Raw genomic sequence first — 11,520 nt, 5'->3', positions numbered from 1 at the left:
AGTGGTGTGAGGAGCTGGCTGTGCAAGCAGAGCAAGATTTAAGGTAAGAAAACACACCTGTTAGGAGTGGGATTTGAACCCACGCCTCCATGAAGATACCAGAAGGCTCAGCTTCACTGAAGATCAAGCTCTCTTGAGTCTGACACCTTAGACCACTCGGCCATCCTGACAGCCAAAACGTTGTGCAGGTCTGACTCTTCAGTCTGCACTTGTTGATGCTGCCGCTTGCAATGTTCCTATCAAAGTCACAGCTTTAAAGGCCCCACAATATAACATGGCCAAGAAAAAAAAAAAAAACAGAACAAGAAACAAGGCACATGCACGACCACCGAGGGATGCAGATAACTTTTTATCGTCCTGCAATAGTAAAGCACATTTTACACAGGTCACAAGTTTTTAAAGGTCATTTCTGTCTAAGTGTGCATTGAGAGAGACTGAGGTTTTAGTGAGCAAACACAAAAGCTACTGCTGCCCAGTGTCGAACCGGGGACCTTTTGCGTGTGAGCCAAATGTGATAACCACTACACTACAGAAACAAGCTTGCTGGCTTGACTGAAGGAGCACAGTTCCCCTCATATGTTTGCCCGATTTCCTCTATACTTGATCACAAGTTGCTCAGAATGCGAGGGGTAAGTGTGAAAATTGCAGCGGAGTCAGCCAGCATGCATACACTCAGACGTCCTGAAAAGTCACAGCTGCGGGCAGAGACAGACAAATATCTGATGCCTAAATGCCAGGAACGCAAGCCTGTGAAATCATCACACAGGGCGCACTGAGAGCAAGCAGGAAGGAAGCCAAGGCATTGTAATCCATTTTTCGCCTGAGGCAAAAAATATGTTTTGCGCAACAATGCTTCGAGTGGAATTAGAAATGTTGAGGGGTTGTGTATTTTGAGCAGGATTTGATTGTTTTCCGCTAAAATGGGCTCGTCCGGGATTTGAATCTGGGACCTCTTGCACCCGAAGCGAGAATCATACCCCTAGACCAACGAGCCTGGGCACAGAAGCGCTACGGCTCCCACCCTGCTCCGAGGGTTGGTGGCAGCGAGTGGGAGACTACATCCCAAAGCAAGAAACGCCACATGGTGCTCTCTTCTGCAGTATGACTAGAGTCATTTGCATGGTCGTCATCGAACATGACATAAAAAGCCTCTATCCTTTAGACATTTTGTCCCAGATTTACAAGAAAATGACTGAGCGCGACGCTGTGCCAAATTTGCAAGCCCCACGCTCCGTCATTTTCAAAATGCAGGGAAGCGCCGTATTTAGTAGAATACAGCGCACCCCTGTGCTTCCCCCTGCGCCAGCTCTAAATTAGCTGCTGAGCGCCAACGCAGCCGTTCTTGCTCCATGGTACAAGGATGACTGCGTTGAGGGGGAAATTGTTTTTGTGCAGGAAGGGACACCTTCCTGGCCAAAAGAAAAATCTTCAATGGTGATTTGCTCTTACTTCTATGTGTGCTGCAGAATGCAGCACACATAGAAAGAGAAAAAACGAGGAGAAATGAAAACATTTCTCCTCAGTGCGCCACTCTAACGATACCCCTGGGATGGCGTTGGATTTTGGCGCTGACGCAGATTTACGACAACTCCTAAATCTGGAGCAGCATCAAAATGCTATGGTGTTGCTGTGGCACACTCACAGCAACACCCATTGCACGCCCCTTCCAGGGAAAGTGCTGAATGCTAAGGTGCCGTATTTACAAGGTGGTGTTAAGCCACAAAAAGTGGCTGAACGCCATCTTGCAAATACCGCGCAGTGCATAGTGCCACCGGGGCGTCACTAAAAGTGAGGCTCCGTTGGCGATTGGGCCTTGTAAGTCTGGCACCTTATTTGCTCAAGGTGTGTGTTCTTGGTGAGGGCAGGAAAGCTATTTTCGCTCTCATACCTTCCTTCCTTGGCTGGCTTGAATGCGGTAGACTCAGGCTTCAATGCAAAGGTCAAACAGTGAGCAACTGACTGACGTAAGCTGGCGCAACTCCTCTTGGTGAGCTGTGACAGATGCCCCAGGAGCGTAGTACCTCACGATGGTGAGGGATAGACACAGTCTCTTTTATCTCAGCTTGCCTGTCAGCTGAGTCAGGAAATGCAAATACTGGGAAAAAGCCCAGCGACTTGCTGTTTTTGCTTGGCTTCGAACCAGGGACCTTCTGCATGTGAGGTGCGCATTATAACCACTACACTACACAAACAGAAACACTCGCCGGTTTTCTTCATGTGGCTATGCATTGTACTGGAACCACCACACTATGGAAACAGACACACCTGCTTGCTTTATGTGGCTCTGCATTGGACTGGGATGCAAGGACTGAGGGCCAATGTTCATGACGCTCAAAGCTGAGCCTTCCGGAACACGATCTCTTGCCTTGGAAGAAAGGAACTGGCATCACTTTCATTACAAGAGGTGATTTCAGATCTGGACCCGAAATTACCATGGAGAAGCACTGTGCATTTAATGTTCCTATGAGCACTGCTGCTCCAGCACAGAAAAGCAATTGCAAAGAAATCTCGCATACCTTCATGATGCTGAACCGTATCAATGCAGGTATAAAGCATGTATTGCTTTGCAACATGACATCTTACAAGAGTGAAAAGCAGAAATACTCCTGTTTAAAACACAGACTGAACCTATAAAGGTAAGGGTTTGTCTGGGATTTGAACCAAGGTTCTCTCACACCCGAAGCGAGAATCATACCCCTATACCAACTAGGCTGCTGCTGCAGAGGCATTTGAAACATCTTCTGAAGCGTCTTTCAGAAAAGCAGGGCCATTCGGAGGCTCTCTCTCTAAGCGTGCCATAGCAATTGATGTTTTCTGCCAAGGATTTTTTGTTTGTCTCTAGCAAGGAAAGAGGTAGTCAAGATGCCCTGTGCCAGTGAGCTGAACTAGGGCACTGATGTGAAAAGCAGACCCTTTCTGGTAGTTGTAACCCTCTGCAAGTCCTGGACCCTTGCACCTTAGACTTCCAGACCAGAAGCACTGAAGGGCCTGCTAGCTCTTGAGCCAGAGAAGCATGCCTCTTGGATTCAAGCACACTTGCTCACTCAGCGCTCGATCAGGCGAGATTTATAGTAGTGGCTCATAGGCTTGAAACACTCACCTGGGAGACGTGGGGTGGCTGATTTCCCGGAATGGCCCTTGATGGGGAAATCACCTACTCTCCCCCGCCTCGTTTCAGAATTGTGTGCAAGTCGCAAGACAGTGTTCAGGGGTTCATGGGTACTGCCTACTCCCAGCTGCCTCTCTGTCTTCTTCATGTAAATTGCAAGTCACGAGGAGGCACCATTGCCAATATGCTCTGCCCACCTAACCAAGAAACCCAGTTTGAGCTTGTCTGCCTCTGTTGTTGCAGGGGCAGTGTCTTCTTTGCCCAAAAGGTGGCAGGAGAGACTCACTTCAAACGATAGAATCAACTGCTTAAGTAGAAACCAGCATGGTAGTTACTGTCATAAAGTGCAGCTCTAACAGAAGGTGTGCCTGAGATGCCCCTTCCAGTAATACACAGAATTTTGATTGAGGGCCCAGCCGATGGGTTGGTGGATTTCTCCTCACATGCCACAGCAGCTTCCAAAGATAGTGGTGTGAGGAGCTGGCTGTGCAAACAGAGCAAGATTTAACACACCTGTTAGGAGTGGGATTTGAACCCACGCCTCCATGAAGAGACCAGAAGGCTCAGCTTCACTGAAGATCAAGCTCTCTTGAGTCTGGCACCTTAGACCACTCGGCCATCCTGACAGCCAAAACATTGTGCAGGTCTGACTCTTCAGTCTGCACTTGTTGATGCTGCCGCTTGCAATGTTCCTATCAAAGTCACAGCTTTAAAGGCCCCACAATATAACATGGCCAAGAAAAAAAAAAAAAACAGAACAAGAAACAAGGCACATGCACGACCACCGAGGGATGCAGATAACTTTTTATCGTCCTGCAATAGTAAAGCACATTTTACACAGGTCACAAGTTTTTAAAGGTCATTTCTGTCTAAGTGTGCATTGAGAGAGACTGAGGTTTTAGTGAGCAAACACAAAAGCTACTGCTGCCCAGTGTCGAACCGGGGACTTTTTGCGTGTGAGGCAAATGTGATAACCACTACACTACAGAAACAAGCTTGCTGGCTTGACTGAAGGAGCACAGTTCCCCTCATATGTTTGCCCGATTTCCTCTATACTTGATCAGCAGTTGCTCAGAATGCGAGGGGTAAGTGTGAAAATTGCAGCAGTGTCAGCCAGCATGCATACACTCAGACGTCCTGAAAAGTCACAGCTGCGGGCAGAGACAGACAAATATCTGATGCCTAAATGCCAGGAACGCAAGCCTGTGAAATCATCACACAGGGCGCACTGAGAGCAAGCAGGAAGGAAGCCAAGGCATTGTAATCCATTTTTCGCCTGAGGCAAAAAATATGTTTTGCGCAACAATGCTTCGAGTGGAATGAGAAATGTTGAGGGGTTGTGTATTTTGAGCAGGATTTGATTGTTTTCCGCTAAAATGGGCTTGTCTGGGATTTGAACCCGGGACTTCACGCACCCGAAGCGAGAATCATACCCCTAGACCAACGAGCCTGGGCACAGAAGCGCTACGGCTCCCACCCTGCTCCGAGGGTTGGTGGCAGAGAGTGGGAGACTACATCCCAAAGCAAGAAACGCCACATGGTGCTCTCTTCTGCAGTATGACTAGAGTCATTTGCATGGCCGTCATCGAACATGACATAAAAAGCCTCTATCCTTTAGACATTTTGTCCCAGATTTACAAGAAAATGACTGAGCGCGACGCTGTGCCAAATTTGCAAGCCCCACGCTCCGTCATTTTCAAAATGCAGGGAAGCGCCGTATTTAGTAGAATACAGCGCACCCCTGTGCTTCCCCCTGCGCCAGCTCTAAATTAGCTGCTGAGCGCCAACGCAGCCGTTCTTGCACCATGGTACAAGGATGACTGCGTTGAGGGGGAAATTGTTTTTGTGCAGGAAGGGACACCTTCCTGGCCAAAAGAAAAATCTTCAATGGTGATTTGCTCTTACTTCTATGTGTGCTGCAGAATGCAGCACACATAGAAAGAGAAAAAACGAGGAGAAATTAAAACATTTCTCCTCAGTGCGCTACTCTAACGATACCCCTGGGATGGCATTGGATTTTGGCGCTGACGCAGATTTACGACAACTCCTAAATCTGGAGCAGCATCAAAATGCTATGGTGTTGCTGTGGCACACTCACAGCAACACCCATTGCACGCCCCTTCCAGGGAAAGCGCTGAATGCTAAGGTGCCGTATTTACAAGGTGGTGTTAAGCCACAAAAAGTGGCTGAACGCCATCTTGTAAATACCGCACAGTGCATAGTGCCACCGGGGCGTCACTAAAAGTGATGCTCCGTTGGCGATTGGGCCTTGTAAGTCTGGCACCTTATTTGCTCAAGGTGTGTGTTCTTGGTGAGGGCAGGAAAGCTATTTTCGCTCTCATACCTTCCTTCCTTGTCTGGCTTGAATGCGGTAGGCTCAGGCTTCAATGCAAAGGTCAAACAGTGAGCAACTGACTGACGTAAGCTGGCGCAACTCCTCTTGGTGAGCTGTGACAGATGCCCCAGGAGCGTAGTACCTCACGATGGTGAGGGATAGACACAGTCTCTTTTATCTCAGCTTGCCTGTCAGCTGAGTCAGGAAATGCAAATACTGGGAAAAAGCCCAGCGACTTGCTGTTTTTGCTTGGCTTCGAACCAGGCACCTTTTGCATGTGAGGTGCGCATGATAACCACTACACTACACAAACAGACACACTTGTTGGTTTGCTTCATGTGGCTATGCATTGTACTGGAACCACCACACTATGGAAACAGACACACCTGCTTGCTTTATGTGGCTCTGCATTGGACTGGGATGCAAGGACTGAGGGCCAATGTTCATGACGCTTTAAGCTGAGCCTTCCGGAACACGATCTCTTGCCTTGGAAGAAAGGAACTGGCATCACTTTCATTCCAAGAGGTGATTTCAGAACTGGACCCGAAATTACCATGGAGAAGCACTGTGCATTTAATGTTCCTATGAGCACTGCTGCTCCAGCACAGAAAAGCAGTTGCAAAGAAATCTCGCATACCTTCATGATGCTGAACCGTCTCAACGCAGGTATAAAGCATGTATTGCATTGCAACATGACATCTTACAAGAGTGAAAAGCAGAAATACTCCTGTTTAAAACACAGACTGAACCTATAAAGGTAAGGGTTTGTCTGGGATTTGAACCAAGGTCCTCTCACACCCGAAGCGAGAATCATACCCCTACACCAACTAGACTGCTGCTGCAGAGGCATTTGAAACATCTTCGGAAGCGTCTTTCAGGAAAGCAGGGCCATTTGGAGTCTCTCTCTCTAAGCGTGCCATAGCAATTGATGTTTTCTGTCAAGGATTTTTTGTTTGTCTCTAGCAAGGAAAGAGGTAGTCAAGATGCCCTGTGCCAGTGAGCTGAACTAGGGCACTGATGTGAAAAGCAGACCCTTTCTGGTAGTTGTAACCCTCTGCAAGTCCTGGACCCTTGCACCTTAGACTTCCAGACCAGAAGCACTGAAGGGCCTGCTAGCTCTTGAGCCAGAGAAGCATGCCTCTTGGATTCAAGCACACTTGCTCGCTCAGCGCTCAATCAGGCTCGATCAGGCGAGATTTATAGTAGTGGCTCATAGGCCTGAAACACTCACCTGGGAGACGCGGGGTGGCTGATTTCCCGGAATGGCCCTTGATGGGGAAATCACCTCCTTTCCCCTGCCTCATTTCAGAATTGTGTGCAAGTCGCAAGACAGTGTTCAGGGGTTCATGGGTACTGCCTACTCCCAGCTGCCTCTCTGTCTTCTTCATGTAAATTGCAAGTCACGAGGAGGCACCATTGCCAATATGCTCTGCCCACCTAACCTAGAAACCCAGTTTGAGCTTGTCTGCCTGTGTTGTTGCCGGGGCAGTGTCTTCTTTGCCCAAAAGTTGGCAGGAGAGACTCACTTCAAACGATAGAATCAACTGCTTAAGTAGAAACCAGCATGGTAGTTACTGTCATAAAGTGCAGCTCTAACAGAAGGTGTGACTGAGATGCCCCTTCCAGTAATACACAGAATTTTGATTGAGGGCCCAGCCGATGGGTTGGTGGATTTCTCCTCACATGCCACAGCAGCTTCCAAAGATAGTGGTGTGAGGAGCTGGCTGTGCAAACAGAGCAAGATTTAAGGTAAGAAAACACACCTGTTAGGAGTGGGATTTGAACCCACGCCTCCATGAAGAGACCAGAAGGCTCAGCTTCACTGAAGATCAAGCTCTCTTGAGTCTGGCACCTTAGACCACTCGGCCATCCTGACAGCCAAAACATTGTGCAGGTCTGACTCGTCAGTCTGCACTTGTTGATGCTGCCGTTTGCAATGTTCCTATCAAAGTCACAGCTTTAAAGGCCCCACAATATAACATTGCCAAGAAAAAAAAAAAAAACAGAACAAGAAACAAGGCACAAGCACGACCACCGAGGGATGCAGATAACTTTTTATCGTCCTGCAATAGTAAAGCACATTTTACACAGGTCACAAGTTTTTAAAGGTCATTTCTGTCTAAGTGTGCATTGAGAGAGACTGAGGTTTTAGTGAGCAAACACAAAAGCTACTGCTGTCCAGTGTCGAACCGGGGACCTTTTGCATGTGAGGCAAATGTGATAACCACTACACTACAGAAACAAGCTTGCTGGCTTGACTGAAGGAGCACAGTTCCCCTCATATGTTTGCCCGATTTCCTCTATACTTGATCAGCAGTTGCTCAGAATGCGAGGGGTAAGTGTGAAAATTGCAGCGGTGTCAGCCAGCATGCATACACTCAGACGTCCTGAAAAGTCACAGCTGCGGGCAGAGACAGACAAATATCTGATGCCTAAATGGCAGGAACGCAAGCCTGTGAAATCATCACACAGGGCGCACTAAGAGCAAGCAGGAAGGAAGCCAAGGCATTGTAATCCATTTTTCGCCTGAGGCAAAAAATATGTTTTGCGCAACAATGCTTCGAGTGGAATGAGAAATGTTGAGGGGTTGTGTATTTTGAGCAGGATTTGATTGTTTTCCGCTAAAATGGGCTCGTCTGGGATTTGAACCCAGGACCTCTCGCACCCAAAGCGAGAATCATACCCCTAGACCAACCAGCCTGGGGACAGAAACGATACGGCTCCCACCCTGCTCCGAGGGTTGGTGGCAGAGAGTGGGAGACTACATCCCAAAGCAAGAAACGCCACATGGTGCTCTCTTCTGCAGTATGACTAGAGTCATTCGCATGGTCGTCATCGAACATGACATAAAAAACCTCTATCCTTTAGACATTTTGTCCCAGATTTACAAGAAAATGACTGAGCGCGACGCTGTGCCAAATTTGCAAGCCCCACGCTCCGTCATTTTCAAAATGCAGGGAAGCGCCGTATTTAGTAGAATACAGCGCACCCCTGTGCTTCCCCCTGCGCCAGCTCTAAATTAGCTGCTGAGCGCCAACGCAGCCGTTCTTGCACCATGGTACAAGGATGACTGCGTTGAGGGGGAAATTGTTTTTGTGCAGGAAGGGACACCTTCCTGGCCAAAAGAAAAATCTTCAATGGTGATTTGCTCTTACTTCTATGTGTGCTGCATAATGCAGCACACATAGAAAGAGAAAAAACGAGGAGAAATGAAAACATTTCTCCTCAGTGCGCCACTCTAACGATACCCCTGGGATGGCGTTGGATTTTGGCGCTGACGCAGATTTACGACAACTCCTAAATCTGGAGCAGCATTAAAATGCTATGGTGTTGCTGTGGCACACTCACAGCAACACCCATTGCACGCCCCTTCCAGGGAAAGCGCTGAATGCTAAGGTGCCGTATTTACAAGATGGTGTTAAGCCACAAAAAGTGGCTGAACGCCATCTTGTAAATACCGCGCAGTGCATAGTGCCACCGGGGCGTCACTAAAAGTGATGCTCCGTTGGCGATTGGGCCTCGTAAGTCTGGCACCTTATTTGCTCAAGGTGTGTGTTCTTGGTGAGGGCAGGAAAGCTATTTTCGCTCTCATACCTTCCTTCCTTGGCTGGCTTGAATGCGGTAGGCTCAGGCTTCAATGCAAAGGTCAAACAGTGAGCAACTGACTGACGTAAGCTGGAGCAACTCCTCTTGGTGAGCTGTGACAGATGCCCCAGGAGCGTAGTACCTCACGATGGTGAGGGATAGACACAGTCTCTTTTATCTCAGCTTGCCTGTCAGCTGAGTCAGGAAATGCAAATACTGGGAAAAAGCCCAGCGACTTGCAGTATTTGCTTGGCTTCGAACCAGGGACCTTTTGCATGTGAGGTGCGCATGATAACCACTACACTACACAAACAGACACACTTGCCGGCTTGCTTCATGTGGCTATGCATTGTACTGGAACCACCACACTATGGAAACAGACACACCTGCTTGCTTTATGTGGCTCTGCATTGGACTGGGATGCAAGGACTGAGGGCTAATGTTCATGACGCTCAAAGCTGAGCCTTCCGGAACACGATCTCTTGCCTAGGAAGAAAGGAACTGGCATCACTTTCAATCCAAGAGGTGATTTCAGAACTGGACCCGAAATTACCATGGAGAAGCACTGTGCATTTAATGTTCCTATGAGCACTGCTGCTCCAGCACAGAAAAGCAGTTGCAAAGAAATCTCGCATACCTTCATGATGCTGAACCGTCTCAACGCAGGTATAAAGCATGTATTGCATTGCAACATGACATCTTACAAGAGTGAAAAGCAGAAATACTCCTGTTTAAAACACAGACTGAACCTATAAAGGTAAGGGTTTGTCTGGGATTTGAACCAAGGTCCTCTCACACCCGAAGCGAGAATCATACCCCTATACCAACTAGACAGCTGCTGCAGAGGCATTTGAAACATCTTCTGAAGCGTCTTTCAGAAAAGCAGGGCCATTCGGAGGCTCTCTCTCTAAGCGTGCCATAGCAATTGATGTTTTCTGTCATGGATTTTTTGTTTGTCTCTAGCAAGGAAAGAGGTAGTCAAGATGCCCTGTGCCAGTGAGCTGAACTAGGGCACTGATGTGAAAAACAGACCCTTTCTGGTAGTTGTAACCCTCTGCAAGTCCTGGACCCTTGCACCTTAGACTTCCAGACCAGAAGCACTGAAGGGCCTGCTAGCTCTTGAGCCAGAGAAACATGCCTCTTGGATTCAAGCACACTTGCTGGATCAGGCTCGATCAGGCGAGATTTATAGTAGTGGCTCATAGGCCTGAAACACTCACATGGGAGACGCGGGTGGCTGATTTCCCGGAATGGCCCTTGATGGGGAAATCACCTCCTTTCCCCCGCCTCATTTCAGAATTGTGTGCAAGTCGCAAGACAGTGTTCAGGGGTTCATGGGTACTGCCTACTCCCAGCTGCCTCTCTGTCTTCTTCATGTAAATTGCAAGTCACGAGGAGGCACCATTGCCAATATGCTCCGCCCACCTAACCAAGAAACCCAGTTTGAGCTTGTCTGCCTGTGTTGTTCCAGGGGCAGTGTCTTCTTTGCCCAAAAGGTGACAGGAGAGACTCACTTCAAACGATACAATCAACTGCTTAAGTAGAAACCAGCATGGTAGTTACTGTCATAAAGTGAAGCTCTAACAGAAGGTGTGCCTGAGATGCCCCTTCCAGTAATACACAGAATTTTGATTGAGGGCCCAGCCGATGGGTTGGTGGATTTCTCCTCACATGCCACAGCAGCTTCCAAAGATAGTGGTGTGAGGAGCTGGCTGTGCAAGCAGAGCAAGATTTAAGGGAAGAAAACACACCTGTTAAGAGTGGGATTTGAACCCACGCCTCCATGAAGAGACCAGAAGGCTCAGCTTCACTGAAGATCAAGCTCTCTTGAGTCTGGCACCTTAGACCACTCAGCCATCCTGACAGCCAAAACATTGTGCAGGTCTGACTCTTCAGTCTGCACTTGTTGATGCTGCCGCTTGCAATGTTCCTATCAAAGTCACAGCTTTAAAGGCCCCACAATATAACATGGCCAAGAAAAAAAAAAAAACAGAACAAGAAACAAGGCACATGCACGACCACCGAGGGATGCAGATAACTTTTTATCGTCCTGCAATAGTAAAGCACATTTTACACAGGTCACAAGTTTTTAAAGGTCATTTCTGTCTAGGTGTGCATTGAGAGAGACTGAGGTTTTAGTGAGCAAACACAAAAGCTACTGCTGCCCAGTGTCGAACCGGGGACCTTTTGCGTGTGAGGCAAATGTGATAACCACTACACTACAGAAACAAGCTTGCTGGCTTGACTGAAGGAGCACAGTTCCTCTCATATGTTTGCCCGATTTCCTCTATACTTGATCAGCAGTTGCTCAGAATGCGAGGGGTAAGTGTGAAAATGGCAGTGGTGTCAGCCAGCATGCATACACTCAGACGTCCTGAAAAGTCACAGCTGCGGGCAGAGACAGACAAATATCTGATGCCTAAATGCCAGGAACGCAAGCCTGTGAAATCATCACACAGGGCGCACTGAGAGCAAGCAGGAAGGAAGCCAA

The 11,520-nt window shown here is 48.1% G+C and overlaps 1 non-coding gene across 1 annotated transcript; it reads right to left on the bottom strand.

The window, feature by feature from the left end:
* Positions 1-8,072: 8,072 nt before the first annotated feature.
* TRNAP-UGG (transfer RNA proline (anticodon UGG)) lies at positions 8,073-8,144 on the bottom strand. The gene has a single exon. It is a non-coding gene; the product is annotated as a tRNA-Pro (tRNA).
* Positions 8,145-11,520: the final 3,376 nt, after the last annotated feature.

This window comes from Pleurodeles waltl, unplaced genomic scaffold (genome assembly GCF_031143425.1).
Source record: "Pleurodeles waltl isolate 20211129_DDA unplaced genomic scaffold, aPleWal1.hap1.20221129 scaffold_91, whole genome shotgun sequence".
Classification (NCBI taxonomy): domain Eukaryota; kingdom Metazoa; phylum Chordata; class Amphibia; order Caudata; family Salamandridae; genus Pleurodeles; species Pleurodeles waltl.
Note: the sequence above shows the minus strand (reverse complement) of the source record. Positions and strands in the feature narration are given on the sequence as shown.